The following is an 8,483-nucleotide window of genomic DNA, read 5'->3' as shown; positions in this document are numbered from 1 at the left end:
TGTTCCTGGTAGCTACAATGGGTTGGATCAGCTAGTTCCCAGTCCCACAGCCACTCACAGCAGTGCAGTGGGTATTGTCCTAACTGTGCTAGAAGAGCTTGGTCTCTTCCGTCCCTCCCCTGGCTTGGTGGTGCTGCAGCCGTGTTACCTCAAACTCAGATCAAGGGTTGTATGCAACCCTGCTTAAACGTTCAAAATGGTACCAGCTGTTGGGCTTATGACCAGAGAGGGAGGGACCCCTCTCAAATGAGAAACATGGACAAGAAGCTGTGGGGAGTGTGAACCACTCCAGCCTCACAGCAACCCATTACAGAGTAGTGGATATTTTTTCTAGATTTTCATACAAGGACTGGTTTCCCTTACCGTCCCTGGCTGGGCAGGGGCTGCAGCTATGTCAGCCCAAACTCAGACTGCAGGTGGGGACACAGCACAGTGTATACTCTCAGAATTGTTCCTTGATTCTAAGAGCATAGATGGCAACGTTTCTCCCAGGCAAGCAGCATAGACAAGAAGCTGTGGAGAGTACAGTCTCATTCTCAACAGTAGCCCACAGTAGGGTAGCAGGGATCCATTCCCCTAGTGGTGTGCGAGAGTGCCCTGTCTGCCCTCTCCCTTTTGGAGCAGAACAGCAGCAGTAGCCATGTCTGTATTTCTTCAGTATTGTTATCTGGGCTCTCAAAAGCCTCTGGCTGGGGCTTCTGTAAGCATGAATGCCTGTGGGATTTCATGTGGGTTCCCTTTCTGGAGCAATGTCTCTGTGCAATTGTTACACAGCTCTGTATGTCAGGCCCAAGGCCCTGGTGGGTCCAAGAGGTCTCCTGTAGCCAATATCATATAACCTGAGCCATGGGAGTTTCTCTCTTATTGTTATTCTATGTCCAGGAGAGACTCTTTTGGGTCTCAGTCAGTTCCTGGCAAGGCAAGCTGCCTGAACCCTCTCCTTGATTACTTTTAGTGTTTCCTTTCTGTTTTTTGGTGAATCCTAGTGTTCTGATGTGGTTTGGCTCTGTGCCCCTACCCAAATCGCGTCTTGAACTGCACTCCCATAAGCCCCGCATGTTGTGGGAGGGACCCAGTGGAAGATAATTTGAATCATGCGGGCGGTTCCCCCCATATTTTTCTTGTGGTAGTGAATAAGTCTCACCAGATCTGATGGTTTTATCAGGGGTTTCTGCTTTTGTATTTTCCTCATTTTCTCTTGCTGCCACCATGTAAGAACTGCCTTTTGCCTCCTGCCATTATTTTGAGGCCTCCTTAGCCATCTGGGACTGTAAGTTCAATTAAACCTCTTTTTCTTCCCAGTCTCAGTTATGTCTTTATCAGCAGCGTGAAAACGGGCTAATACACTATCCTAGTCAATCTTTTCCTGCAATAATAATGCTATTCTGCTTCTACCATGAGGAGACATTTACTATCTGTGTCTAGACATCCATATCCTTAGGATTTTAAAAATAAAGCAGTTTGGTGGAAGGGTTTGCATTCGTAATTCAGCAAGGTAAGTGAATTTAAGGAGGAAAAAGTCCTGGGTGTTCAGGGTATACTGTTAGATGTCAATACTGATATCTTTGTTATGATGAGAATTTTTAGGACCTAAGAAAAAATTAGGATGCTTAAAGATTAAGAAAGAAGCAGAGTCTAACAAATTTTGGTGAAGAATTGACAGTCTTATAATAGTTCTTTATGAAGGCTACAGCCACTGATAAGATTAACTCTGGCTTCAGCATCCTTTTAGATTCCTTGTGAATCAACCAGGTCCTATAAATGTAACTGTAAAATTTAAGTAGAAAGAAAGCAAACTTTGAAATGAGATAATCATGACTTCGAAATTTTCAGCTCTAAAGTGTAGCTTTACTTGTACTACAGTGGTAGTGTGCTTGGGCTGCCATTACAAAATACTGTGGACTCAGTGGCTTAAACAACAGAAATGTATTTTTTTGTTTGTTTTGTTTTTTCTCACAGTTCTGGAGGCTGGAAGTCCAAAATCAGGGTGCCAGGACAGTGAGGCTGTAGTATGGACTCTCTTCCTGGCTTAGAGTTGGATGTACCTTTTTCTTTTGGTGTGTAGACAGCAGAGAGAGAGAGAGAGAGAGACAGAAAGAGAGAAAAAGACTCTTCCTCTTCTCACAGGAGCACTAATCCTACCATGGGGGCCCTAGCCTTATGACCTCACCTAAACCTACTTATCTCCCAAAGGCCCCATCTCCAAATACTATCACATTAGGGATTAGGGCTTCAACAATTCAGTCTATAGCAAGAGCTTTCTAAGAATGTGACCTTGGGTAAGTTAGTTAATTTCTATGAGTTTTCTTTTTCTCCTTCATGGACCTGTCATAAGGTTCAATGTGTTTAACTAAATAGTTGGCAGATTGTAGGACCTCAGTAAGCATAATTTCCTTCCCACCTTTCTCTTCCTCTTCTCTTCCTGTTCTTACTACTGAGTTTGTCAGTGAAAGATGTCACGTAACTGATTTCATCTTTCTGTTACTTGCATATAAGCTCAAACATGGAGCTTTAAACATTTTATTTCCTTGCTTAACTACCTCAATCCCTACTCTGGCCTTCACCTAGGACTCTCTGGCCTCTAGTATCCAACTATCCTGGCCAGTTAGGTAAGGAAATTTCTTTGTAATGAGACTGATTTCTAATCAATTCACCAAAAAAGTGTCTATATGAGTGTTCCCGGTTTGGCACCTTTGATGGAAAAGGTGATTAAAGTTATTGTAGAAGTAGTAGAAACTGCTCCAGCTGTTCCTGTTAACTTTAATTAAACTCCACACTACACAACTACAAATTACACAACCTGTAGTTGTTGAGGTACTGAGAGCCCAGGGGCAAAAGCAAAGTCGGAGTGTTTTCTATTAAAGCAAATAGTGTTGGGCCTTGAATTGGCAATGACGGCACTAAGTACCTGTGTATTACCCACCAAAGTTGAAAGGGGCATTTCTTTGTATAGCAGTTGTTCCAGTGGATGTCTGAAACGTAGGAATGAAAGTATGCAAGTACTGTTGTTTGAACTACATTCTCAACTGAGTCGATATTGAAACTGTTAGTCCCAGTCTGTTACGTATGTATGCTAGTGAATCAAAGTATTAGCAAATTCAAAAACAAAACCAGTGGTGGCTGTCGCTTGGCTTCATGGGATGCTGCTTCATGTGGTATCAGTAAGGGTGACGGGTAAGCTGACTATAATCTCTAGAGGTAGTGTAGTAGCAGTGTCACTCAAGTTTAACTTTGGTGCGCTCTGTAAATATTTGTTGACTAAATGAATTACAATATAAGACATATTTGCCTGATGTATTTGTATTAACCACTGGTGTCCATTGCTCTGGAGTACAGAGATGATATCTTATTTACCTTTATTCTCCCACTGGCAAATAAAATTCTTAAAATAGTATGTATCTTAGACTGTTGTGCATTGGATATAAGTATGTATAGTAAACTGGACCTTCTCTTTGCAGAATTTTAGTAGAGTCATTTAAAATAAATAATTTAATCATCTATATTTCAGAATTCCTTCAGTTAGTAACATATAATTTCCTGGAGTAAATAGACCCTGCCTTTCTTTTCAGTTAAGATTCTGATAGCCAGGGAATAGTAACCAGAATACTAGCTCTCCTTGCAGAATGTGTTATTGAAAGAGGCTGATTTGGGTTTGAGAAAAATCTACCAAGCAAATGAAAACAGAAAAAAAGTAGGGGTTGCAGTCCTAATTTCAGACAAAACAGATGCTAAACCAAAAAAAAAAAAAAAGCCAAAAAAAAAGAGTGTCATTACTTAGTAGTAAAAGGTTTAATTCGAGATGAAGACCTAACCATTCTAAATATGTATGTACCCAACACATATTCTTAAAGCAAGTTCTTACAGACCTCGCTTTATGGATACGTGTTGGGTGCATATATATTTATGGAACACACAGATTCATAAAGCAAGTTCTGAGAGACTTTCAAAGAGATTTAAACTCCCACACAGTAATAGTGGGAGACATATTTCACGCTATGACCAATATACACGAAATTTCAGACCTAAGTTTTTTATCATTATTACTATTTTTTTTGAGATGGAGTCTCGCCCTGTCTCCCAGGCTGGAGTGCAATGGCACAATCTCAACTCACTGCAACCCCCACCTCCCAGGTTCAAGTGATTCTCCTGACTCAGCCTCCTGAGTAGCTGGGATTACAGGCATGCACCACCATGTCTGGCTAATTTTTGTATTTGTAGAAGAGACGTGGTTTCGCCATGTTATCCAGGCTGGTCTTGAACTCCTGGCCTCAAGCAATCCACCCACCTCAGCCTCTCAAAGTGCTGGGATTACAGGTGCGAGCCACCGTGCCTGGTGCAAAGGTAAAATTATATCATTGATACAAAAATATATACCTCGTAAATCCAAAGATCTGCTGTAGCATAGAGCTACAATAGTTTGCCTATTATCCACAAGAAGAACCTCTAAGTACACCACAACATTCATAAGCCTATGGGCATCAATTTTGTGTCAGGTTGTCTTATAGATTTATTACAAAAGCATTTTTTTTTCTCTGCCTCATGTTGCCTGGGTCTACTCTTTGCCCAGTCATATTTGAACGTGTCCCAATTGCCTCTATAAAATATAGATTTTTAAATTTCTATTTTGACATTTTTGTGCTATTTGGTTTTGTTAGTCAACTCTTATTTTTTACCAGCTTTGTTGAAATCTAATTGATATACAAATAACTGCACATATTCAATGAGTACAATTTGAGGAGTTTGTGCACATGCAAATACCTTTAATACTATCATCACAATCAAGATAATAGACATATCTAACACCTACCAAATTTCCTTTGTGTCCCTTTCTGTTACTTTTTGTTTGTTTTTGCAGTACTAACACTTAACACAAAATCTATCCTCTTAAATTTTGAAGTGCACAGTACTATTTTGTTAACTATAGGTGCTACATTGTACAGCAGATCTCTAGAATTTATTCATCTAGCATAATAGAATCTTTCTACCAATGGAAAAACAACTTTCCATTTCCCCTATACCACCTCCCACCCCTGGAAACCACAATTGTATTCTCTGTTTCCATGATTTTGACTATTTTAGATACATTCTGTAAGTGGAATCATGCAGTATTTGTCCTTCTGTGACCAGATTATTTCACTTAACATAATGTCCTTTAGGTTGATACATGTTATTGCATATGATGGAATTTCTTTCTTTTTCAAGGCTGAATAATATCCCATTGTACGTATATACCACATTTTAAAATCTTCATCTGTCAACGGAAACTTCACCTGTTTCCATACCTTGTCTATTGTGAGTAAGGCTATAATGAACGTGGGAGTTCAGATCTCTCTTCAAAGTTCTGATTTCAGTTCTTTCAGTATATGTGTTAAAGTGCTGTATTAGTTTACTAGAGCTGCCATTACAAGAGTATCACAGACTGAGTAGATTAAACTGAAATTTATTTTCTCACAGTTCTGGAAGCTAGAAATCCAAGATCAAGGTGTCAGCAGGTTTGGTTTCTCCTGAGACTTCTTTTCTTGGCTTGTTGATGGCCGGCTTATCTTCTTCCTTTGTCTTCACATGGTCTTTCCTCTGTGTGTGTCTATGTGTCACAGACTCCTCATAAGCATACAAGTCATTAGGGCCCATCCTAGTGACTTCATCTAATGTCAATTGTTTCTTTAAATTTCTATATCCAAATACAGTCACATTCTGAGGGACTAGGGATTAAAACTTCAACATACAAATTTGAAGGAAGGAGACATGATTCAGTCCATAACAACTACTGTGATACAAATGTACATAGAGCATTCCAGGTTCGTTGAAATTAAATGGAGTTTACAGGTTAGGTTTTTGTGTTAGTCGATATTAAATGGAATCCTAGAAATGAAAAGGAGTTAGCTAAAAGATAACAATAGGGAGTAGCTGGGAAAGTAGAAAGGGCATATTAGATAGAAGTAATAGCATATACACTGATTCTTTCAGAATGCTATGAGTAATGCATTATAAAGATAAAAAGTGCGTGTGGCTATTTAGTGAACAGTCGGATAAACAGGTCTGGATATATTTTCTTTTCTTGTTTCTCTTCCTACCCTTTACACCCTTTAATTTTCTGAATAAAACTGCAATTTTAAAATTACAATTCTAGATTCATCTCACTCACACTAGTAGTTCCAGTTATTTCAACTATACTAGTGATGTCTATTTTTCTAGACCTATGTGAAACTTCTCCATTGACTTCCCGGCCATTTAGTAAGCTGCCATCTAGCTGTCAGTTTTTGAATGTCCCAAGGATACCCCAAAGTGAAAACTAAAAATTTCAATTTCAAAAGTCTCTCTCTCTCTCTCTTTTTCTCTCTCTCTGTCTCCCCAAACCTGCTTCTTCTTGAGAATTCATTTTCTTATCAATGGTACCCCCATTTACTGAATAACTTAAACCATAGTTACTCAGGTATGGTTCTGGACTATTTATTTTTCCACACTCATCTCAAGTCAATCATTAAATCTTATGGGTTCTATTTATGGTTTAAAATCTATCTCTACCACACCATCCCGACATTTTGCTGAATAGTTGACTACTGGTTCCAGCAGTGATCTGATTTGGATTGATTGAGAGCATGCATTCCACCAAGGCACATGGATAAAGAGTTCTGGACTCTGAATGAGTATATGATTATGATATTAATTTTTTCTCCAAATTCCTGGTTTAATAAGGACCTGTTTATTTTGAGGAAAAAAGGTCCCAAATATCGGACTGTTCACAAAAATATCCCACAGTATCAACTTTACAGAACAAATCTTAAAACAGTAATGCTGATTACTTTTCTAAAAAAATACATTTGACATGACAACTCTCATTCACAAAAACACATTGTTACATTTGTGTTGAACTGCCTCACACAGCAAACTTATGTGAGAATATAACATATATACTTTTAACTCAAGGACGGTTTCCGGTGCTACTCAAATAAATGAGATTGACTCTGCAGTTAGGGAAGCAACTACTGAATTTATGTATGAATGAAAAGAACCGTACTCAATGCATAACAAGAGATTATTTTGGAGACAGTTGATAATAACCATACATTCTTTTTATTGTTCAGTCATAAATGGGATTAAAATTTAAAATCCTATTTTTAAAATTTAAAAATAGGATTAAAAATTAAAAGCATAAATTACAAAGTAAGACTGCAAAACTACAAAGAGCATCAAAGGAAGTGAAATGGGACTAGGCACAGGGCAATGTGAATTAATGGGAAGGGCAAGGATGGTGAGAACCGTGGGCATGCTCTGAAGGTACTAGGGGAGAGAATCTGGTGAAAGAGCTGATCTTACAAGCACCTAGGTAAGGAAATAATTGGATAATATTTCTAAACCCCACAATATGCTTCAGAGTCATCCTCGCCATTGGCGTTGTCTTTGTCATCTTCTCCGTCATCTTCTCCTTCCTCAGCCTCTTGTTCATCATCCTTGATTAACTCTAGCTGGTCACCCCCTATCTTCATTATCATCATCATCCAACAGGTCCCCCTCAACAGAGTCATCTGCATCCCCCTCAGACTCCATCTTCACATTAGTCTTATCTTGCTTCAGTGATCTGCTGCTCTGCTCCTCTTCTGACTTATCATTCTTCATCTCTACTGCTGGTTTGCTCTGTTCCTTTTCAATTTTTTTTTCATGTTTTTCAATAGAGAATACACATTTTGTTTTATCTGGGTCACTTCCTTCTTCACAGCCTAAACGTCACCTCTGTTCAACTTTCCAGACTTGGGAGATCCCCTTGTCCACACAGAATTAAAGCCACTTTCACCCCTTTGTGAGGTGTTTTCTAATGCACTCTGGCCTTTTGAGGACAAATGGCCCGAGCAATGGGAGGAGGAGGAGGAACACGTGGTAGGTAACTGTACATCCTTTCATCATAATCCCATTGAAAGTCATAGTCCATGTCAAAAGAGGAGCCATACATCTCTGCTGCAGATCATTTTACACCTGCTTTTCCTCACTTTGTTTTTGGCTCTGCAGCCAGATTAATACTAAAGCCTGGCCAGCAATCATTCTGCCATTGTCCCCTGCCACAGCAGCCCGGGTATCTCTCATTAACATATTGAACAAACGCAAAGCCCTTATGAACAGAGCAACCCACAATTTTGTCATACTACAAAAAGATTGCCTCCACTTCAGACTTCTTGACCTCAAGAGTTCTGAGATTCTCAATAAACACACAGGAATTTATGGAATGAGGATCTGTCTTGTTGGTAACATTGCTAGCCATTGTGTTTGTAAGGTTTCTCCCAAAGCCAGAGCTAGGATGGGGGAAGGAGAAGAGATTTGATTCTGAGTCTCCTACTCCCAGGTTCTATGTGCAGAAGGCTACTGCTGCTCCAGGTTGGCAATGCAGCCACAACCTCTCAGTCTTTGTTGCTTCACAAAATGGCCAAAACTTAATTATTATTAATGATTAGAATTTACAAAATGCACATGATGTGAATATTATCTCATAG

The 8,483-nt window shown here is 39.3% G+C and overlaps 1 pseudogene; it reads right to left on the bottom strand.

Moving 5' to 3' along the window:
- Window positions 1-7,352: 7,352 nt before the first annotated feature.
- Window positions 7,353-8,257, bottom strand: LOC134809297 (heterogeneous nuclear ribonucleoproteins C1/C2-like; annotated as a pseudogene).
- Between the last annotated feature and the right edge of the window lie 226 nt (window positions 8,258-8,483).

This window comes from Pan troglodytes, chromosome X (genome assembly GCF_028858775.2).
Source record: "Pan troglodytes isolate AG18354 chromosome X, NHGRI_mPanTro3-v2.0_pri, whole genome shotgun sequence".
Lineage (NCBI taxonomy): Eukaryota > Metazoa > Chordata > Mammalia > Primates > Hominidae > Pan > Pan troglodytes.
Note: the sequence above shows the minus strand (reverse complement) of the source record. Positions and strands in the feature narration are given on the sequence as shown.